This window comes from Nicotiana sylvestris, chromosome 12 (genome assembly GCF_000393655.2).
Source record: "Nicotiana sylvestris chromosome 12, ASM39365v2, whole genome shotgun sequence".
Taxonomy (NCBI): domain Eukaryota; kingdom Viridiplantae; phylum Streptophyta; class Magnoliopsida; order Solanales; family Solanaceae; genus Nicotiana; species Nicotiana sylvestris.
The window spans coordinates 17,081,189-17,105,622 of NC_091068.1; the positions used below are offsets into that span (position 1 = coordinate 17,081,189).

The following is a 24,434-nucleotide window of genomic DNA, read 5'->3' on the forward strand; positions in this document are numbered from 1 at the left end:
CCCTAGGCCCCACAAACTGTATGTCTGCCTTACTGGAACCCTCTCCAGCTTCTATCATGTTGATATCAGCGAACATTCTTTCAAAGCCCTCATTCAAATCTCCATCTGGCCCGATCAGGGGTCCGAGAACTTCCGGGACCGGCAACTTTCTGAACCCTGCTCTAACAAATGATCTTGATAGGCATGGGATTGGCTTAGGAAGGACCCAAACTCTTTTCTTCAACTTGCGGGCCCGCTTTACATCTACTGCGGTAGGTTTGAATCCTAGCCCAAAAGTATCCAGGTTCTTAGGCAAAGAAACTGGTTGGACCATTCCCTGCAGATCAATCCCCAAACCTTTTCCTAGTACAAATCCGTTATTCAACATCTCCGAGGCTATCATGAAAGTCGCAGCTGCGATTCTGGGAAGTGGAAGGCCCCTACCCTCAGGAATTTGTCTACTGAGACTGCGTCAAAAACCTGATAAACCCATGGGCCCTTGTCATCGTCGGTTTCTATGAAGGGCACAATGGCATCACTGACGGCATGTGTGCCGTTATCCCCGTGTACCACAATCTCTTGCCTTTCCCATTCAAATTTGACCATCTGATGTAGTGTAGAAGGCACTGCTTTGGCTGCGTGGATCCAGGGTTGTCCCAACAGAAGATTGTACGACACCACCACATCTATCACTTGAAATTCCATGGTGAACTCGACTGGACCAATGGTTAATTCCAGTACGATATCTCCCACTGTGTCAGTACTGCCCCCATCAAAACCTCGGATGCAGACGTTGTTCTTGTGGATTCTATCATCAGCAACCTTTAATTTGTTCGGAGTGGCCAAACGACAGATGTTGGCACTTGACCCATTATCAATTAGTACTCGAGTGACCACCGAATCTTCGCATTTCACAGTCAGGTAGAGTGCTCTGTTGTGTTCTGTACCCTCTACCGGTAACTCATCGTCAGAGAATGTCACTCGGTTTACCTTGAAGATCTTGTGCACTATTTTCTCCAAATGGTTCACTGAGAGCTTGTCTGGGACATGGGCTTCGTTCAGAATCTTCATTAAGGCCTGACAATGATCGCTTGAATGGATCAACAAAGATAGCAACGAAATCTGGGCTGGGGTCTTCCTCAACTGCTCTATAATTGAGTAGTCCTGTGCCTTCATCTTCTTCAAAAACTCCTCTGCTTCTTCCTCCGTCACTGGCTTCTTTAATGTTACAGGATTGGCCCTTCTCAATTCTGCGGAAACAAAACACCTTCCCGATCGAGTTAACCCCTGAGCCTCGCATACTTCTTCCACAACCTCCTTCCCCTTATGCATCACTGTCACTTGACTGTAGCTCCACGGTACAGCTTTCTCACTTGTTATCGGCAACTATATGACTGGCTTGATAACAACTGGTTCTACGTGGACCCCCTTCACCACTAACACTGGTGTGCTTGATACTCCCTGCAGCACTGTCCTGACTGACTCTGGCTTTTTCGTAGCAACAGACGAACCTTTCTCTACTACCACAAATGGCTTGTCATCTACCTTTCCCAACTGTACCACTGCCTTTCCGCTGGTCGATTTTTCGTTTGGACTGGCACGAATCATCATTACCGTTTGTGAGGGTGTTTTAGGTTTCCCTCCTTCGTGCACTAGTTCGATCATGTGGGCCTCATGGTGCACCGGTAACGGGTTTTCATTGATGTTGGGTGCCTCTGGTGCCTGAACCTCGATTCTATTTGTGTCAATAAGATCTTGTATGACAGTCTTCAACTTCTAACACTTCTCAGTATCATGCCCGGGAGCCCCCAAACAATATTCACAACTTACTGAGTGGTCCAGATTTTTGGGAAGGGTATTTGGCAATTTGGGTTCAACAGGACTTAATAGGCCTATCTGCCTTAATTTGTGGAACAGAGTAGTACAGGTTTCTCCCAACAGAGTGAATGTTCTTGGCTTCTGCATCCTTTCGTTCCTGAAAGCCTAATTTCCGCGGAAGCTTGGCCCTGAAGGATTCTTGTAGGCCCTTGGTGGTGGATATGTGTTTTGTGGAGGTGGATATGTGTTTTGGGGAGGTGGATATGTATGTTGGGGAGCCGGCACACGCCATTATGGGCGAGCCGGAGGCTGGGTGTAAGTTTGGGCGTGATAGACGGAGAAATGTGGCTCTTGTGGTGGATAATAGGGTTGTGGAGGGTTGTATGGAGTGTGTGGATAGTTTGGGTAATGGGGTCTGGGTTGGTAGCGAGGGGAAGGACCTCTTGATCTGGACCAAGTACCTACTTCGACTGTTGTGACCTCCTCTCTCTTCTTTTTCCCGAGCGCACCTCCCGTGCCTCTTTGGATAGCCTGAGTTATGGCATTGATTGCCGAATAACTCATTATCTTGTTGGACCTGAGTCCCTCTTCAACCATGCCGCCCATTTTTACTACTTCATTGAAAGATTTACCAACTGATGTCACCAGGTGACCAAAGTAAGTTGGCTCCAACGTTTGTAAGAAGTAGTCCACCATTTCACCTTCCCTCATTGGTGGATCGACTCTTGCTGCTTGTTCTCTCCAACGGAATTCGAATTCCCTGAAGCTCTCTCCGGGCTTTTTCTCAAGTTTTAACAGTGTGAGATGGTCGGGGACGATCTCAAGGTTATACTGGAAATGACTTGCAAATGCTTATGCTAGATCGTCCCAGGTATACCACCTGCTAGGATCCTGCCTCGTGTATCATTCTAATGCGGACCCGCTTAAACTTTGACCGAAATAAGCTATCAGCAGCTCATCCTTTCCACCTGCCCCTCTCATCTTACTACAGAAACCTCGTAGATGCGCCATGGAATCACCATGTCCCTCATATAGATCAAACTTTGGTATCTTAAAACCTGCTGGCAATTGAACATCGGGGAAAGGACACAGATCTTTATAGGACACACTGACTTGGCTTCCCAATCCATGCATATTCCTGAAGGATTGCTCCAGGCTTTTCACTTTACGGAGCACTTCGTCCTGCTCCGGATTCTTAGCTGGCCTCTCGGTTTCTGTCGGGAGCTGAAGGTGAGGGGTGTAAGTGTATGGCTCGGGTGCTTTGAAGGTGAGTTCAGGAGGATAGTATTGATTGTCGTGAACCTGAAACACTGGTTCATTGGATGATTTTTGTAATGTAGCGGGTGGAGGTGCCATGAAAATAGGAACAGCTGATGGAGGAGGGTTTTGTTTGGGTGGTGAAGCTTGGGAATTATAGGAAGTTTCCCCTTGATAGTATTGGGCAATGGGGAAGCTCGTTGATGGACCAGTGGAAGGGTGTTCCGGAGTCCGAGCTGGTGAAAGGGTAGGAGTAGGGGAAGTATTGGTGGTGTTTGTCCCTTAGCCCAGGCTAGGTGCATCCCAGCTATCTCTTGTCTCAACCTGTCTACTTCCTCCTTCATCATTTACATCTCTGTCTTTTCCTCCTCAACACTTTTGTCCGAACCAGACATACTTTCCGGAATGGGCCCTTTTGATCTTGTGTGGTAATGGTAATCTGCCAGAACGTTCTAACGAGCTAACTGTTTTGAAATCTCTTTCTCTGATATAAACAACAAACTTGTTAGTGTTAGAGTTTAGCACATATAGCAATTTCACATTGGGGAATGCAATGTTCCTAGGTAGTTTAACCATTTCTAACATGTCTTTGCTTTGACTGCATGCGTCATTCCGGCTTATGTCCTTTCTCTATTCTTTTTCCCCTTTTTTTCTTTTTAGCAATGGTTGAATCTTATGTGGATTGCCTACATATCATGTCCCCGCATGAATCAGACCGGGCGTAGTTCTGCCATAAGTAAAAGACACAATTTTGCATTTTATTACCAAAATATGCTATTACAAGCTATCATTTAAAAAAAACAAACAAAATACAGACTCCACACTATTAACATTGTTTGATATGAAAAGAGAACAAAGGGGTAGACAACAGACTCTTAAAAACAAACAAGTGCAGACTTGAACTAGGGATACATTAAAGCCTTGAATTTTGGTGCCCGCGAGGCATCGTTCGGCCTTTCCGCGGGCTTTGGTGCCAGGCCTCTTTGCAAGCTTTTTAATTCCTCCATGATCCGGTGGACATAACCCATGACTGAGGCAAAAGGGGCATTACGGGGCATTTCCTCACATGTTAGGCACTTCGTGGTGATGTAGCGCCCAATCTCATCGATCCTACCCCTGATTCTGTCCCTTTCCATACACAGATGTTCTATTCGTTGATTCTTTAATCCCAATACTTGAGTGTTGTCAACGAGCTGATCTTGGAACCTCTCCATTTGTTCTTCCATTCGGGCTATTGAATCATAGCAGCGCTCCCTGTCCGTTCTAGCATCTCGGTCTTGTTTAAAAACCCGATCTCTGAGAGTGGAATTTGTTTCTCTTAATATTGCAATGCTCCCTTCCTAATCCCTTCTCACTTGCCATAGGTGCTTTTTCTGCGCTGCTGCACCTTTTGCCCATCTGGCCCGCATTCTTACTATACTAGCCTCGGATCTTTCCAAGTCTTTTTGGCTTTCAATGACCCAATTCCTTAACCCTACTATCAGCCTTTTATTGGACTGGCTTCTCCGTTGGTTGTCGGCATCCATTATGACTTGTCGGTTTTGAGCTCTAAGGGAGTCATTTTCTTGGGCTGATTTCTTTCTGTCCCCTTCATCGGCCGCGGTCTGAGTTTCTCTTTTAAATTGAAGATCTATGACCTGCTGCTTCAACTTGCCTATTGTGGCCCTGTATTCTTTTTCCTTCGCCAACCAGTCCCAATGCTCTTGTAAGGACTTGGAAAATTCTTGAAGGTAAGGTCTTTTAGACGGCCTTCCAGAAGACACTTCCCCTTTGTACCAAGCCTGATATCCGGGTGAAACTTCCCCTCTTGCCCGATTCAGTACACAAGTATTTGCCTCCAAGTATTGACATTGGCTCCAAATCTGGCGGACCCTTGCTTCAGGAAACTGGCCATCGGAACTGATCTCAATCATTTGGGTGCCAGGTCCTCATCTTTCGGCACTATCTAACACCTCCCAAGCTACCTCCAAACCCGATACGACGCATAAGGTTGAATGCTCTTAAGCCTCATCAAGAGAAAATGGGGCCTAGTTGCTGGCATATATATGACTTCGTCGATCGGTAACCATCCCAGTGTCCACTGTATTTGACTGGCATTGAGGGTCCGGAAGTATGAGGTCCATGCCGAGACTCCTTCAGGTAAGCGGACCTCATTAATTCTGGTGTAGAATTCCTCTATGCATGTTTTCTCAGAATATCCATGGCTCAAGAACTGGGCTCGGTGACATAGGTGTTCGGTCATCCACATTTGCAATAACAAGTTACACCCTTCGAAAAAGTTCCCTCCGGCTTTGCAGGCCGTGAGAGCTCGGAAGATATCAGATAAAATCATGGGCGCAAGCGTACTGTCATCTTGAGTGAGCAAAGTACTGACGACCTCAGCTATCTTTATGTCAATATTCCCATATTTTCTTGGGAACACTAAAAGCCCTAAGAAGGTTATCATGAAAGCAACCCGTCTATGTTCATCCCACTTTCGACGGTTACTTTTGATGCACAACTTGTTTTCTGGCTTGTCGAATCCTCCTATGTGGTTGTATCTTTGGTATATGAAGCTCAGAGTGCAAAAACCTTTCGCCAAGTCTGGGTTATAGATCATTCTGACTATTTTTAACGAGTCCAAAAACTGGTGAATCGCTACGGCTCTTGGAGCAACCAGGTATTTACGCCTCAATGGAACCTCAGCACTGCCGATGTACCCTGTTATTTCCTCTAAAGTCAAGGTGAGTTCAAAGTCCGAGAAATGGAAGACATTGTGCACCGGGTCCCAGTAAGTCACCAGTGCCCTTATAATATCCCCTCGAGGCCTGATACCCAACAAACCCGTGAGACCTTTCAGATGTTTCTTGACTTCGTCTCGCCCTTCTTTGCCTAAATCATTCCACCATAGCCGCAACTGGAGGGGGATTTTATTCATGATTGAAAAAGGTTCATTTTGAATTGTGCTCATTCTGCACATTTATTAATGTGATTAAACAAAAGAAAATTTATTTGACTCAAAACGATTTGATTATTTTTCATAAAAGAAAGACCAGATTTTCCGAACACGACCTTTCAGCACTTCAGGGACGAAGATTTTAAGGTTGTGTAAGTCAACCGATCAATAATAATAAAAAAATGACAGAAGTGGCCGTTTATGCAAAGTCAGCCTTCCGGCGTCCCTTTTGGGAACATTCGGCTATTTTTGATAAAAACGGCATCACCCGACTCTATGACGAAAAATTAAAATTTTTGACATTTTTTGTGCTATTTTTTGCAAAATGGGAGGTTAGACCCGACGAGGGTTGCCTATGTATCTCACGCCTTGTGAGAATCAAACCGGCGTAGTTCGCCCAACATAAACTAAACTTTGTAAACAAGACTCTTTTCTTTTCCAATAAATCAGACTAAAAAAAATTCCAAAATTTCGGCAGGGTTTTGACACTACTTGGACATTGGTTTTATTTTTCTAAAAAAATGAATAGCTATCTCCTTACACTACTATATTTTTCTTTTTCTCTTTTTCACAATTTTTTCAAAAATTCCCGATTTCAGAAGCCGGTCAGCATGCAGATCTGAAGCAAATAAATATGCAAAACAAACAGGATGCAGCAGGATAGCCTTTTTTCATTTCAGGTTGCTTGTCCTAGAGGGACCCAACCCCTGTGTTGAGTCCCCTAAGTCAAATGCAACATGATGCAAATAAACGTTCCTACTAGGGATCCGGCATGAAGTCAAGTTATTCTAGGTTCAATCTGGGTATATGTTCTAGACAGTGTACCCGAGCGGACAACTCGAGTTGAGGAAGGAGCTCCTTTCCGGGAACCAAAAGGCCAGTCGGCTTAGAAACTTTCCGAGCCTCTTTTATTTCAGGGTATGACACAAACAGAATAGGGAGTCTCAACCAGTAAGCACATCCCCGGAGGTGAGAAGAGAAGGTTTCGGCACAGTTTATATGTACAGTTCAAATAATATCAAAGCGGTAAAAAAACATCATTTTGCACATTTAGGCCAAAACATGTAATAAGATCAAATAATAAATAAAGCCAAATATAACAATTCATCTAAGCTCGAATTCTGAACCCTGAACCAGAGATTCTGGGTTCGGTCCCCAGCAGAGTCGCCAGAGCTGTCACACCTCCTTTTTCGCCCGCGCCCGCAAAGGAGCGCAGAAGGGAGTTTTTCCAATTAAAGGACAATCGAAACGGGATTATTATTAAAGAATCAGAGTCGCCACTTGGGAGATTTATGGTGTCCCAAGTCACCGGCTTTAATCCCGAATCGAGGAAAAGAATGACTTTGTTTAACAGTCCGCGTACTAAAAATCCGAGTAAGGAATTATGTTAACCCGGGAGAAGGTGTTAGGCATTCCCGAGTTCCGTGGTTCTAGCACGGTCGCTCAACTGTCATATTCGGTTTAATTATATAATTTTTTACAATTATGAACTTATGTACAAATTTTAACTCTTTAAACGCTCATATTATTATTATTTTACAGAGAATTGCATCGTTGTGAAAATGTATCTCGAACCACGTCACAATCAATGTACTCGTGGTCGTCGATACACTTCGACTCCGTTGAGATTTGGATTTGGGTTACATCAATGTACACCCGCGTTTAAGAAAGTAAATTATTAAAGGCGCTCCTAAGTGACTAGCGCATTATTATTTTTAGAAGGTCGTGAAATCTTGCTAAAACGGCCCATCCGAAGTCTAATTAATTATTAATCATTTATTGAGGGCCCCGCAGCTTGCGTTTTTTTTGACGAGGCTCGTCTCATTTATTTTTAAAGAACAATCCTAAAGTGACTACATTTCTATTTAAGTTTGTCTCTAAAATAAAAGAAAATAATCCTAGTTAATTACATGCTTGAAAAAGGCCATCATTTATTTATCGGATTAAAGCGAGCGCAACTGGAAAACTGCAATCAAACTTGCGTAAAAGGAGATTATTTCATGCCTTATTCTATAAATCAATATTATTGAAATTGAAAATACGGAATTGACAAACAATACATATATTCAAAAAGAAAACTAATTATCCTATAACTAATTTAAACCCACATTGTTAGATGAAATGAACCATTGGAACTAATTGTTTTCAACTACTTGAAACTAAGCCAACCTTAATTACTAATGATTACGAAAGTTTGCTTAAGCTGCTTTGATTAAATGCACAAGAAAATTATGGCCTCGGTTTTAAATTTTATGACCATACTTACATACTATTAGGCGCGTTATTGTTTTTTTTTTTAGAGAATATAGGCTAAGATGAAGCGCTATTAACTAAATGAAGCTAACACATACGAAATTTGCTGATTTTTAAAGAAACATGAACATTGGCTAACTGATTATTCCCAACACTACACTCACCCGAGTGTTCATTCAAATTCCTATCTTTCTAAGTTTAAGGTATCACTATGTTCACTCAAGAGTTATCTGTTAACAGAAATCTATTATTTGCTATCGTCACTGTGAATATAAACAACAGGAATGCTGGAAATAAACTACTAACCCAAGTATAGTCCATAGTTTGTTACTAATCTAAATGGTTCAAAATGATAGAGGCGACCCTAATTGACCAATTCTTGACTCAATATAATTCAGACAAACGAAAAATGACAATATAAGACGGACTATCACTACAAATATTCATGTGAACATAGGCTGGAAATACCACTTCATTCCATTCCAATTCGAGGTTACACCAATGAATTCGAGCATGTACCTGGTATTGAAAATACAAGAATAGGAAGACGGAGTGAGTAGCAGCAGTGGTGACAACAAAGCAGCAGCAACCCAGAAATAGATTAAAACCAGCAGAAATCCAGCACACAACCAATGGAATAGTTTTGTTTAAACAACAGTAAACTCAGAACCACAAGTTGCAATTTCAGAAGTACCAAACAGCAACACAGATACCCCAGAAACCCAGGAATAAAATCAGAAATACCACCAGCAATCACATGTAGAAACAGAATGTTTTCAGAAATGCGATAGAACAGTAGATTTTCTAATTTCTGTTCTTCGGACTCTCAAATAAGAAAATCAGAACTTCAATTAAACAGTAATAAATACTACTACTGATTTTTAATGGTAAAAGAAAGACCTCACTTTCACTCAATACTGGATTCTTAGTCTTAAAAAAATCCAGCCTGTTTTTACTCTCAAAGGTAATGCACTCTTAGCATTCAAAATCCAGCCTAGAACTGAAAACTAACCAAAAAACTCTCCAAAGTTCCTCTCCCTTGTATTTTTCAGAAGCTCCCTTTCAGTCTTCTTCTCTCTCTTTTTTTCTTGGTCTTTTTCCAAATTCTGACTCTCCAAGGGTTAAAAGTCAGTCAATTTTTAACTTCAATTCTCCTGCTTCAAAATCTAGCCTCAACCCCCTTTTATACAAGTCTGCCCCCGACCTTTTTTCTTACTGTCTTACCCCTCTTTCCCACTAAAATCTGAATCATTCCACTTTATATCCCACTAAAGAAGCTTTTTCTTAATTTCAGCCCCCCCCCCTCCATTCCCTTTTGTTCCCCATTAGTATATTAATTTAAAGGCATTAATATCCCACTAGCAACACACTAACATTAAAATATTATCCTAACTGTTTCATTCCCAAATCACCCCTGAAACCCCTTAATATTACTGCTCCCTAATACAATTATTCAACTATATTAAAACTTTTAATTCTGAAATCTGTTTTCAACTAACAAAGATTTGAAAATTAAACCTGACTAACAGCTATAACCAAACTTATTTCTGATAACTGAATGACTGAGGTTAGAATTCAATTGGAACAAATGAACTGAAATTAAATCAAAACCAGACTTAACACAACATAGAACTCAACAGAATCCTTAAAGCTGAAATTGAATAATAAAATCAGAATCAACATGAATGCAGGATCATTGTCAGCCTATTGACAATGCCCTGAAACTAAGTGTCCACAGATCAGCACACACAACAACCATTTGACGAACTTATTGGTCTATAAACAAGAACGAATTAATTGACGAAAACTAATTAACCGATTGCCTACAACAATTGACACTAAACAATCAGACACAGAAAATCAAGCAATTCAAGGGTAATTTTAGTGTTATTGATAGAAACATATATTAACTGGAAACTAATTAATCAACGCAACTTATTAATCGATTACACAAATTATTACACATAACAATTATAGCAAACATAAACAAATGATAGAATTGGACCAAATAAAAAGGTCTACTAAAGATGAACAGAATCAATTGACAAAAAGAATTAAAAAACCAATAAAACTAAACTAACAAATAAATAGATATAAACAGATACAAAACAGAACCAACTGGAAAAGACAAGTACCTCAAGAACTCGGACACTAGACAATCCTAACTTGAACTCTGCTCGTACCCTTTTTTGAGGTCGAACGGACCTTAATCGAGTGTTCTCAACTGAGAACACTTCGACTAAGGTCCATTGAACACCCAAAACCTCTTTTATTTGGACAGAATTCCAGGCTTGGGTTTTTTAGGGTTCTTGGGCTTGATTTAGGGATCGAGTGATTGTAGCCAGATTCGAACCAAACCAAGCTTGGTTTGGTTACAAGTGAGGTCAGGGGAGTAACTGGTGCGAATTAAGGACTGGTTGGGGTAGATCTAAGTTTGGCTCGAATTTTCAAATGAAGATTCGAGAAGTTCCAGGAAGATTCGAGCTAAACGGTTACCGGATTTGGATCGAGGGTGGTCAGGTGGTCTTAGGGTGTTGGTTTGGTGACCGGCGACGTTGTTGCCGCCCGGTTTTAGGCGGAGGTAACCTAAGGCGGCTAGGGTTTGGGGTCCGTCTCTGAAAGAGACGATGAACAGGGCAAAGGGGGGGTGTTTGGTTTGAGGGCTGGGGTAGGATATTAAGTTTATATACGGGAGGGGTGGTTTGATCTTGGCCGTTGGATCAATCACGATCCACGGCCTGGATCAATTCACTTAAAGGGGACAACACCGTTTGGTCTCATTCAGAGACTGGGTCGACCCGAGTCGAAATGGACCGGGTTGTAAGGGAAGCTTGGGATCGTTGGATCAATGGAGATGGACGGTTTAGATTGACATACCTGAAATGGCACCGTTTCAACTATGCAGGGGCTGAACTCGATCGTTCGATCCAGTTTGATCAATGACTCAGATTTGAGACGTCAATACGGCGTCGTTTGGGGTTATCTGAGATTAACTGGACCGGGCACCATCAAAACGACGTAGCTCTTGCCCTATACTACGTCGTTTTGTGGTCTTTGGATTGACAGATCTGGGCCGGGTAGGGCGTGTGACTTTTGGGCCTAAATTCTCTTTTAAAAACAGGCTCAGTCCGAATTTTCTTCATTTTTTGAACTCTTTTCCTTTTCCTTCTTTAATTTCTAATTTAAAGACAATTCCTAATTAAATTGTAAAATCAAAAATAAAACTACACAAATATTAATTAACACTTACAACAATTAACACACAAATTAAAACCTTAAAATAAAAATCACCCAATGACAATAAATAGAATAAAACGCATATTTTTGTGATTTTCCTTTTAGAGCCAAATGATGGTTTAATTAATTCCTAAATGCATAATTAAATCCTAAGTATGCATGCAACATGTATTTTTTGTATTTTTCAATTAACTACAACAAGGTAAACATTTACGGACAAAACACAAATAATTATCAAAAATGCCACACAAATCCTAACAATTGTACACCAAGAGAATTTTGTTTTATTTTTGATTTCTTTTGGAGTAGTTTTCGTGAAGCAAAAATCACGTGCTCACACTTGCTAAACGAGTAACTAACAATGCCAAATCAGAGTGCAATTTGTAGGATTTCAAAAGCCATGGTTGTCCAGGACCCCACACTCTAGTCTTAGAGTTAGAATAAGCGATGAAGCAAAATTTTCCAGAATATCCTAGCAACAGTAGTGCTCCCACATTCTCTGTAGAACCTATGGAGCTAAGGGCATGAAATTTAGTCCAAGATCCCATACACTTAGAGCCACTGCAGTTACGCGAATGGTTACTAAAAAGAAATTAGCACAATGAACAAATCAAAATAGACTCAAAATATGTTGATCATTGAATCCCCCAGTAGACCCATTCACATCTTCAAGAAGTACTTTAACAAAATGCCTTGTACTTAGAATGGCACCCTCTTTCTCCATAATACAATTATCAAGATATTGATCTTCAAAAATTATAGGGTCCATGAAAAATTCAGCAAGATACATGTCGTCAAAGGTTGCCAATTCAATTATCCATGTAGGAGGGTTGCTATCAACAGAGGAGGCATCTATGTACCTCGTTGACATATCGCGGCCCAGTTGCTCATGTGACACTATATGAATTTGTGTACCTCTTGAAGCTTGGCATCTAGAGAATACCCCTCTATTTTTCAAGCTCTTATGTGTTGCGAGATTTTGAAAACCATCAGGCACCAAGGACATAGATGGTCGATCTAATAGGTAAGGAGAAAACTTTGCAATCTCATCACCTTCACCATCTAAATCAGTTTTGGTGATAAGTGGAACAAATCCATCAATTTGTTTTAAATCGTCATATTTAATAGATAAAAGCACACCTGAATCATCCTTAAAACCTTACCTTGTGTCAAACCAATAGTCCATGGAATTAGAAAATGTGATGGTCCTTATTATTGGTTCCGACGCATAGTATAGATATGTGCAAGACCTCGTATGGCAGCCAAGACAAGTATCAAGCATACAACCAGCGTTTAAAGTGTCACTGATGTCACACCCCTTTTTTACCCTTCCAAAAGATATGTACAAAATGTAACGTGTTATGCTACGAATTTGTGGGTTAAAGAGTTTTTCCAATTAAAGTGACAATTTTGAAATAGGGATTATTTTTGTTATTCAGAGTGGCCACTTGGAATTGATTTGTTGGTGTTCCAAGTCACCTTTTATTTGAATCCCTAGTCAAAGGAAGGTTTGACTCTTTTATTATTGGTCTGCGAAAACAAAGTCCGGATAAGGAATTCTGTTGACCGAGGAGAAGGTGTAAGGCATTCCCCGAGTCCCGTGGTTCTAGCACGGTCGCTTTATTGACTACTTTTGGCTTAAATTAATTTTGGATAAACTGTGATTTATATTATTTTTCATATTTTTACCTATCCGCTTTTATCTCTTGATTATTAGAAAAATTAAAGAATATTTTTTAATAAGAAGATGTCATAACCACACTACGCAAGCGAGTGCATGATCGACGAAATTTATTATTTAGTCATAACGGCGCTACGCAAGCGAATCCGCAGTCATGACAAACGATTGTTAGCATGTTATTTACGTCTAGAAAAATTACTACATTTGAAGAGATTTGTTTTGAAAATAAAATAAAAAATCAACTATCGCGCTACGCAAGCGAATTCGCGATCTTAACAAAAAAATATACTAAATTAAGAATTAACTAAAATTAATGGGCATGGTATGAGATTATTAAATTAATTTATCGAATATTCGAACATCACGCTACACAAGTGATTCCGTGAGTTAAAGCTCTCCTACTAATTGCCTAGCGTTTAAAAAGGAAATGAGTTAATTAAAAATAGTAGAAAAATCTGATATTATTACTATTTTTCTAGCTTTATAGTTGGGAAAAATTAAGCAAATAAAAGTTGGACCAACTTAATCTATTTTAAAAGAAATGAGCCAACTTCTTGTTAAAAAAAAATGGGCCAGCTTGTAAAGAGCTCTTGGGCTGCTGGAATTTGTTATTAAAATGGGCCAAGAAATGGATTTTAATTGGCCCAATGCTATATAGAAGAAAAAGGGGTAATTTTGTTGTTTAAAGGTAAATGGGCCAGCTTTTATTTTTTGGTTCAAAAAGGCCCAAAGTTGATACAATCTTGGTTCTTTACTTAATTTGCATTTATGACCATTAACTACATAGTCACAATTGTATAAACGCACACTTTACAAAAATAGCCACTTTTGCAAATCTGGAAAAATGGCCAGATTAAAAAAAAAACTTATCATAACATTCCTAGAAGCATATGTTGGCAGTGAAATTTCAGCAACTATAACGAACGCATGCTATGTGTTATACATCTAGAGTAATTCATGGCATACTTAGATATCACATTCAAAAAACTTGCAACTCAATATTCAAGTATTATGAAGGACTATATTCACATCATCACATGCTTGATACATAACAATAACATACAAGCTCTTTTGTTGTCAAATTATTCATCATATCAAACACATTTAAATGGTGCAGTATGTTCAAGTTGTTCCCATTGTTGAAAATACGTACGTTACGAGTCTTAAAGGATTACCTGGATAACAAAAGAATAAACAGTAGTTCAGCAACTAAAGCAGCATAAAAACAGCAGCAAATCCGTGTTAAAACAACCCAAAAACTTAGAGAGGAAACCCAGAAACGAACTCTAAAGAGGACTTATATTTTTCTAAAAGTTTGCACTCTAAGATTCACTCCCAAAGCTCACCATTTCAGCTCACTTTTCATGTGTTCAACTGCTGATTTTTTTTTTATGTTTTTGTGTGTTCAAAGCAATTATTCCCTCCCCCTGGAAGTGTGATTGAGTCCCCCTTATATATCAAAACAACCAGCTATTTCAAAAAATTAAAAATCAATCTTTTTGACAGATTTTCTACAAAATCTGCTCTTAAATTCAAAAGGCCAGACTTTCTGGTTCAAATCTTGTCAAGTATTTCAAACAAAATCTGTTCTCCACTATTCAAAGGCATACTTTTATTCAAACACTGTCCAAAAGTCTACATTTTCTTACCAAACAATTTGACTTTTGAGTATTGTACTCAAAGAGTCTTGAACCGGTAAATAAACAACCAAACAAGTACCATATACGCTTAAGTATTCTCCACTACCTCGCTTTTATTAATACAAAACTATTTTACTACTTCAACAAGTGCAAAACAGAAAATTGAACATTTCAAACTTCAAAAACTAATGCTAAAATAATTAATAATAGACCAAAATAAAATCTGAAAATTAAAAATAAAAATAAATAATCAGCCATGAAAAAGAATAGGATTTTTACCATTTTACAATTCAAGTGTCCGAAAAAATGGTGGTATGCCAAAAGAGGGTGTTCGGGGAGGTCGCCGGAATTTGGCCGGATTTGGGTCGCCGGATTTTCAGGGTGAAATTGGCATCAATAGCTAGGTCTTGAGGAGCTCTATCCATTGATGTAGGTATTGTGGGGTGGTAGTGGTTGGAGCTTCAAGGATTTGGGCAAAAAAGTGACGGGAAAGTTTCCAAGATCTAAGATTCAAGGAAGTTTGAGGGATTTTTGAAGGATTTGGTTTGGAGATATGGAAAGAGGAAGTTGTGGAGATTACATGGTGTGAATTTGGAGGTGTTTGGAGGTGGTCCGCCGGCGGCGGCGATTTCCGGCCGACGGCGGTGGGCGGAGATGGGGCGGCGTAGAGAGAGTGAAGAGAGAGAGAAGAGAAAAGAAGGAGAGGGAAAAAAGAGAGAGGAAATAAAGGGGAAATGGGGCAAAATTTTGGGGATTTTGGGCTTTAAATACCTAGGATGAAGATCAAACTAGGACCTTTGGATTAAATCAAGATGGGTGGATGAGATTGAATCTTGTTACTTAACCAAAACGACGTAGTTTCAAGACCAAACTACGTCGTTTTAAGCTCTTCTTGGCAGCCCTATTTTGGACCGGATTTGGGCTCTTTGGGCACAAATTTTGGGCTAATTTTGGCACAATTTTAATTAAATTACACTATCTCAATCCCTACCCCATTTATCAAACAATTACTCAACTCTTAAAACCTATACATACACAAATAAGAACAAATACACACACACACACACACACATATATATATATATATATATATATATATATATATATATATATATATATATACAAGGCAAAAATTAGGCATTTACAGCTGGTCCTCTTTGCTCGAGAACGTGAAGAGTTTTCATGCAAAGAAAAGTGAATGTCTTAGCTAATTTTTGCTCACATATCACTCCAATGGAAGCAATTTTTGAAAAAAGGTGACCGAACCTTGCTTCCGAGGTTGCCTACATATCCTTGGCTATAAAGGAATCAGGTCAGTATAGTTTTGGAAAAATTTGGTAGTTGGGACTACCGGACACTAGAGTTAAGACTGTTGCTGTTGTTGTTGTCGTTGTTGCTGTTGTGGTTACTCGCTTATTACATCAAAAGAAAAAGAGAAGGGCATTATATATGTCTGCAAACTAAGAGTATAAAATTCCTATACAAAATTCCTATCCATGTGTCTTCTGGAGTCAAATCTTGATTCTTGACTTGCTCGCATGTGTTGACCGTAGATTGGATCTTGATGCTTTTTGAAGAAAAGATTATGACTCAATCTCGATGGCTTGCTTTCTGGATCAGAATTTGAGAAGATGAATCTCGAGAAGCTGGGTTGCTGATACATTATCAAAGCTAAACTCCGACTATCTTGTGATCGAAGGATTTCTTTCTTCTGATGAGAAAACTGAAACTACAAGCTTTAATCGTCACTTGCGCTATATGGCAAAGCCTGCAAAGCCATCAAAGACAAACAAAAACGAACAAAATTTTTCTGCCCCAGTCTGGCACTAGGAAAATTTTGTGAGTTATTAGACAAATCTGTAAATTATCTAATTTATTGAAAAGGAAAACAGAAATAGTAATATAAACTAGCTAAAAGAGATAAAATTTGGTAACGAATGATAGTTTAACCAGGGATCAGTACCTTGTACTATTGAAAGGAAATGTAATCAGGGGCTGGTACCCTCTCTTACTGGAAGGAAGTAGAATCGGGTGTTAGCACCATGTATTATTGATAAAGTGTTGAATCCCTCTAGGCGAAACGGTTCTACCTGAGTTAAACTATGTAAAATACCCTGAGCGAAGAGTACTTCTACCCGGAAACTATGAGCTGGATCCCCCTAGGCGAAAAGGTTCTACCTGGGTTAAGTTAATGTAAAACAACCTGAGCGAAGAGTACTTCTACCCGAAACTATGAGCTGGATCCCCCTAGGCGAAAAGGTTCTACCTGGGTTGATCTACGTAAAACAACCTGAGCGAAGAGTACTTTTACCCGAAACTATGAGCTGGATCCCCCTAGGCGAAAAGGTTCTACCTGGGTTAAGCTAATGTAAAACAACATGAGCGAAGAGTATTTCTACCCGGAACTATGAGCTGGATCCCCCTAGGCGAAAAGGTTCTACCTGGGTTAAGCTAATGTAAAACAACCTGAGCGAAGAGTACTTCTACCAGGAACTATGAGCTGGATCACCCTAGGCGAAAAGGTTCTACCTGGATTGAGCTACGTAAAATCAACCTGAGCGAAGAGTACTTCTACCCGGAACTATGAGCTGGATCCCCTTAGGCGAAAAAGGTTCTACCTAGGTTAAGCTAATGTAAAACAACATGAGTGAAGAGTACTTCTACCCGGAACTACGAGCTGGATCCCCTTAGGTAAAAAGGTTCTACCTGGGTTAAGCTAATGTAAAACAACCTGAGCGAAGAGTACTTCTACCCGAAACTATGAGCTGGATCCTCCTAGGCGAAAAGGTTCTACCTGGGTTAAGCTAATGTAAAACAACCTGAGCGAAGAGTACTTCTACCAGGAACTATGAGCTGGATCCCCCTAGGCGAAAAGGTTCTACCTGGATTGAGCTACGTAAAATCAACCTGAGCGAAGAGTACTTCTACCCGGAACTATGAGCTGGATCCCCCTAGGCGAAAAAGGTTTTACCTAGGTTAAGCTAACGTAAAACAACCTGAGCGAAGAGTACTTCTACCCGGAACTACGAGTTGGATCCCCCCAGGTAAAAAGGTTCTACCTGGGTTAAGCTAATGTAAAACAACCTGAGCAAAGAGTACTTCTACCCGGAACTATGAGCTGGATCCCCCTAGGCAAAAAGGTTCTACCTGGGTTGAGCTACGTAAAACAACCTGAGCGAAGAGTACTTCTACCCGGAACTATGAGCTGGATCCCCCTAGGCGAAAAAGGTTCTACCTGAGTTAAGCTACGAAAATGGGAAGTGTGAACAACAGTGATGCAAGCTGAAAATAATGGAGATTTTAAGGAGCTTACGTTTGGTGACATTCGTTCATTTTGGATCGACATTCTACACCGCTTTGTTCCTGCTTCAAGCAAAGAAAAATTTATGAGTTTTCAAAGTGGTGGTTGGTTTGTGGCCTTTATGCCCTGAGTAGCTTGATTCACGGCCACTGCTGTCGAAAAATCGATTCAGTCAGCGTGGTACCGAGATGCTCTGCCTCTGCATCATTTTCTAGAGACCTTGTCTTTACAATGCTGCCCCCAACTGTTTTATACCCAAATGTTCATGGTACCGCTACCCTTGTATCTAAGGCAAGGCGATTTTTCTTTAAAATCAAGCTCAGTTGTTTTGCACCTAGTATAAGTTTGTGTCTGTAGTGCTCATCAACTTTTCTCATAAAGCAGGTCCTGCTTAGGTGACCTTTTCAGTTTTTTTTTACACTTTGTTTGTCTTATCGAATAAGATGAGAGATGGATTCGTGCCTTCGTCAATGCCATATATGCCCCAAATTGTGCTCGACATTACGGGGAAGCTGTAGCCAGTTTTGCAGCCCTTTCTTTGCTTCGATTTTGATGCAGGATTAGACCGAAGGGGACTCAAAGAAAAATTATGGGTAAAAACAGAATAATAATTGGAAGCGAAAAAGAAATGTGCTTAAACAAAAGGTGTCCCTTTCGGGGAAAGGAATAGAGAGACTTATCCGGAGGTATGTGCCGACTTTAATGAATCATGACATGCATTTTAGACTGGATGCCTAATTTGTCTGAGCTGTCTAATTCTCAAAATCCACCGCAAATGTTCATCTTGAATTTGTCTTGGTTGTGCTCATGCCGGAGAATCGAAGACCCTTATTCGGCTAGTAGCGCCCATTGCAGGTTTTCGCTAACTAACCTCTCTCATTTCTTTACTAACCATCACCTTATGGTGCCCATCTGGGTTTTCACCAATAAGACTCTATCATTTCTCTGTTCACTATCGCCTTATAGTGCCCGTACGGTTTTTCACTGATAAGACTCTCTCATTGCTTTTTTTTTCTCTTTTTTATTCTTTTTTTTGTGACTATGATACTGTATGAGGGAGGTTTCCCAACATCTTTGGCATGGGGACTTCAATCATTCTTAAAAAACATCGATCAAAAGTTCTTGAAAGGTAAAAAGGCGAAATGAACCTTGAACTGAATTACAACTTTTGGAATCATTTTTACAGAGAGAAAAAAAATCGTGAAATAAAACAAACTTCTGCCCCAGTTTTGGAGTATTGGGAATATGGATTTTTTGTTCTGATGGGACCGAACCCATGGTAAGGCTGCCTACGTATCCTTTCGGAATCAGGTCGGACGTAGTTCAATTTTTTAGATTTTTTTTTACAAGTTCCAAGAAGTGAGAAACAAGGAAGACAAATACGGCTCAAAAGGATTAACAAAAAGGGTGACACCTATTTGGAATAGCGAGCGAATGATAGCCTTCACCACTTCAATTTGAGAAAATCAATGCGTGAAAATTCTACAATGGGTATATATCAGACATAATATCTTTTGACTGCATCTGCGTTAATAGTCATGTCTGGTACCCGTCTTTCTTCATCTACCAAGTGCAAGGCCCCTTTTGGTAACACTTTCTTGATGATGTAGGGTCCTTGCCAGTTCGGGGCGAACTTTCCTTTAGCTTCTACCTGGTGCGGAAGGATGCGTTTCAAAATCAGTTGGCCTACCTCAAACTGCCTTGGGCGCACTTTCTTATTGTAAGCGCGTGCCATTCTTTGTTAGTATAACTGGCCGAAACACACTGCTGCTAGCCGTTTTTCATCGATCAACATCAGTTGTTCTAATCGGGTCTTGACCCACTCAGTGTCTTCAATATCTTATTCCACAATAATTCGGAGAGAGGGAATTTCGACTTCAGCGGGTATCACAGCTTCAGTTCCGTATACAAGAAAATAAGGAGTTGCGCCAACAAATATGCGAACAGTCGTACGGTATCCCAAAAGAGCAAAAGGCAACTTTTCATGCCATTGCCTGGAACCTTGGATCATCTTCCTAAGAATCTTCTTGATGTTCTTGTTTGCTGCTTCAACTGCTCCATTGGCTTTTGGCCGGTAAGGGGTAAAATGGCGATGCATGATTTTAAATTGTTCGCATGCCTCCTTCATCAAATGACTATTTAGATTGGCTGCATTGTCAGTGATAATGGTCTTTGGGATACCAAACCGACAAATGATGTTGGAGTGAAGAAAGTCTACCACTGCTTTCTTGGTGACTGCTTTGAAAGTGACGGCTTCCACCCAATTGGTAAAATAATCAATCGCAACCAAAATGAATCTATGCCCATTTGAAGCCTTTGGCTCGATCGGCCCAATAACATCCATTCCCCAAGCAACGAAAGGTCAAGGAGAGGACATGGGATGCAACTCCGAAGGAGGCGAGTGAATCAAGTCACCATGAATCTGGCACTGGTGACACTTGCGAACAAATCTAAAGTAATCTCGCTCCATGGTAAGCCAGTAATACCCTGCCCGTAGAATCTTCTTCGCCAAAACATATCCATTCATGTGAGGTCCGCATACCCCTGAATGCACTTCACTCATGATCCGCTTTGCTTTTGTAGCATCTATGTATCTCAACAAGTTTAAATCTGGGGTCCTCTTGTACAGAATTTCCCCATTCAGGAAGAAACCACTGGCGAGTCGCCTTATAGTTCTTTTTTGATCTCCTTTGGCATGCTTTGGATATTCTCTTGTTTTCAGGAATTGTTTTATGTCATGATACCATGGTTCACCATCTGGTTCTGTCTCGATTGTATTACAGTAACCATGCTGATTCCGAACTTGGATTTCTAATGGATCAATATGGGTGTTGTCTGGATAAGGGAACATCGAGGCTAGAGTAGCCAAGGCATCGGCTAGCTCGTTGTGAAACCGGGGAATGTATCTAAACTCGATAGATTTGAATCTTTTGCTCAAGTCTCGTACACATTGTCTGTACGGAATAAGTTTGATATCTCGAGTCTCCCATTCGCCTTGGGCTTGCCGGATAAGCAAGTCAGAATCTCCCATAACTAATAGTTCATGCACATCCAGATCGATGGCCATTTTCAAACCCATGATACAAGCTTCATATTCTGCCGTATTATTAGTACAGAAGAACCGAAGTCGGGCCATTGCAGGGTAATAGTGTCCAATAGGTGAGATGAGGATTCCCCCGATCCCAACTCCTTTGATATTGACAGCCCCATAAAAATACATTTTCCATATAGGGTGATCGTCTGGAACCACTTCCTCTATCGAGTTGACCTCTTCATCCGGGAAGTATGTGCTAAGTGGCATGTACTCATTATCAACTGGATTCTCTGCCAAATGATCTGCCAAAGCCTGTGCTTTCATCGCGGTGTGAGTGACATAGACGATGTCAAACTCTGTTAGCAGGATTTGCCATTTTGCGAGCCTACCAGTGGGCATTGGCTTTTGGAAGATGTACTTCAAAGGATCCATTCTGGATATGAGGTAAGTAGTGTAGGCCAAAAGATAATGTCTCAACTTCTGAGCGACCCAAGTCAAGACACAACATGTCCTTTCTAAAAGGGTGTACTTAACCTCATAATCGGTGAACTTCTTGCTCAAATAATATATTGCATGTTCCTTTCTGCCTGTTGCATCATGTTGCCCCAGAACGCATCCAAAGGAATTATCCATCACTGATAGATATAAAAATAAAGGCCTACCAGGTTCAGGTGGAACCAGTAAAGGGGGTTTTGACAGATAATCTTTGATCCTGTCAAAGGCCTTTTGGAAATCGTCCGTCCATCTGACAGCGGCATCCTTTTTCAGCAACTTAAAGATGGGCTCGCACGTGGTTGTGAGCTGAGCAATGAACCTACTGATGTAGTTCAACCTCCTGAGCAAACTCATGACCTCTTTTTTGTTCTTCGGGGGTGGCAGATCTTGAATGGACTTTATCTTAGATGGATCTAATTCGATGCCTCTCCGGCTGACTATAAAACCGAGGAGTTTCCCAGCTGGGACCCTAAATGCACACTTGGCTGGATTAAGCTTAAGGTCATACCTACGAAGCCGTTCGAAGAACTTTTTCAAATCACACACGTGATCGGCTTGTGTCTTTGATTTTATGATGACATCGTCGACATATACCTCAATCTCTTTGTGCATCATGTCGTGAAAAATGGTGGTCATGGCCCTCATGTAAGTTGCCCCTGCATTCTTTAAACCGAATGGCATGACCCTATAACAATAGATACCCCATGGCGTGGTAAAAGCGGTCTTTTCTGCATCATCCTCATCCATTAGAATTTGGTGGTACCCAGCATAGCAATCCACAAATGATTGGGCACATGCTTTGCGCAATTATCTACAAGAATGTGGATGTTTGGCAAAGGAAAATTATCCTTTAGACTTGCTTTGTTCAGGTTCCTATAGTCAACACAAACTCTAGTTTTTCCATCCTTCTTTAGCACGGGCACAACATTGGCCACCCAGGTGGTGTATCGGACAGCTCTGACCATATTAGCGCTTAGTTGCTTCATTATTTCTTCTTTGATTTTGTCGCTCATATCTGTTTTAAATTTTCGTTGCTTTTGTTGCACTGGTGGAAAACCAGGATACGTAGGAAGCTTATGAACCACCAGATCAGCACTTAAACCCGGCATATCATCGTAAAACCAAGCAAATACATCTTTGTATTCAAATAAAAGTTGAATCAAGATATCTCTGGTTTTTTGTTCAGTGTGAATGCTTATCTTCGTTTCTCTAACTTCTTCAGGACTTCCGATATTAATCGTCTCAGTTTCATTGAGGTTTGGCTTAGGCTTGCTTTCAAATTGTTCCAACTCTCTTTTTATTTCCTCAACAATCTCATCTTCCTCATATTCAACCTCTTCATGCGTTATTTCGATATTAGACAGCTTTTCAAGATCTGGGCATGAATTCTGCATGCATGTCATGTTATTAAAGCCGGCATTAACAAAACTGAAATGAGAATAAAATGACAGGAATTAGGAAAAGAAAAATATAGGAAACTTAATAGGAAACTAAACCGCATTTTATTGAATTCGAAAGGATAGAAGGGTTAACATCAAACAAACAATCATCCTGAGATATTTGGATTACAACCCTGAAAGTAACCCAGAATACAAAAAAGGAAGCTGCAAAAGCAGACTACCAAGACTCCTCCCTTGTGGGGAGAGGAGTTGCTTCCCAGTTGGCGAGCATGGTGTCTGGGTCAATTAGTTGCACAACGGCACAACTAGTGCCTTCACCAGCCTGGATCATATTCACTTCAGAAAACATCTCGCTGAGGTCATGGCAAATTTCATCAATGTTTGCATGCGCCGAGGAATTTTGACCCTCTTAGAGTCGTGGCTTGACAAAAGTGTAGAAAATATGAGGGATAGGCTGTTGCAAGACCCATCCACTCTTTTTGCAGTGTTTGGATTTGTTTTGTCTGCTTGTGTTGGCCTGAAGCCTAAGCCAAAAGTACCTCGGTTTCCTAACGAAGAAATAGGCTCTGAAATCCCTTGCAATGATGCCCCCAGACCTTTCCCTGGCTCATAACCTTGTCTCATCATAACCGTAGCCATCATTACAGATGTGGCGGAAAGACAAGGATGCAAAATGGGCTTTCCTTCCTCGACATGGTCCACAGCAACCACTTCAAAAGCTTGATAGACAATGGACTCAGACCCTTCCTTGGCCTCAATACAGGGGATTAACGGGTCTTTATAAATGGAAGACTCGTCTTCTACGTGAACAATAATTTCTTGCCCGTCATGTTCGAATTTTAGCATCTGGTGTAAGGTGGATGGCACAGCTCGGGCTGTATGGATCCATGGCCTTCCAAGAAGAAAGTTATAAGAAGTGACCATGTCCACTACTTGGAAAACAATCTCAAAGTCCACCGGCCCAATCGTCATGGTGAGGTTGATTTCCCCCATGGTATCTCTCGCTGAGCCATCGAAAGCCCGGATGCGAACATTGCTGGGTCGGATTCTGTCCGTATTGATCTTCATGCTTTGCAAAGTAGAGAGAGGGCATACATCTACACTTGAGCCTCCATCAACCATGACTCTCTTTACATAATGCCCCTCACATTTTACTATCAAGTTCAACGCCTTATTGTGCTCAGCTCCTTCCTCGGGAGGTTCATCATCGGTAAATGAGATTCTGTTTACCTCAAAAAATCTATTTGCCATCTTCTCTAACTAATTCAGTGTGGTCTCTTCTGAGATATGTGCCTCGTTCAGGACCTTGATTAGTACACGGGCATGCTCTTTGGAATGTATGAGCAGAGATAGTAGAGAGATTTGGGCAGGAGTCTTTCTTAGCTGGTCAATGATTGAGTAATC

At 40.7% G+C, this 24,434-nt stretch overlaps 1 long non-coding RNA gene across 1 annotated transcript; it reads right to left on the reverse strand.

The window, feature by feature from the left end:
* Positions 1–14,155: 14,155 nt before the first annotated feature.
* On the reverse strand, positions 14,156–15,539 carry LOC138884239 (uncharacterized). Its single transcript, XR_011404418.1, has 2 exons — positions 15,080–15,539; positions 14,156–14,335 (listed from the first exon to the last, which is right to left on the reverse strand). It is a non-coding gene; the product is annotated as an uncharacterized lncRNA (long non-coding RNA).
* Positions 15,540–24,434: the final 8,895 nt, after the last annotated feature.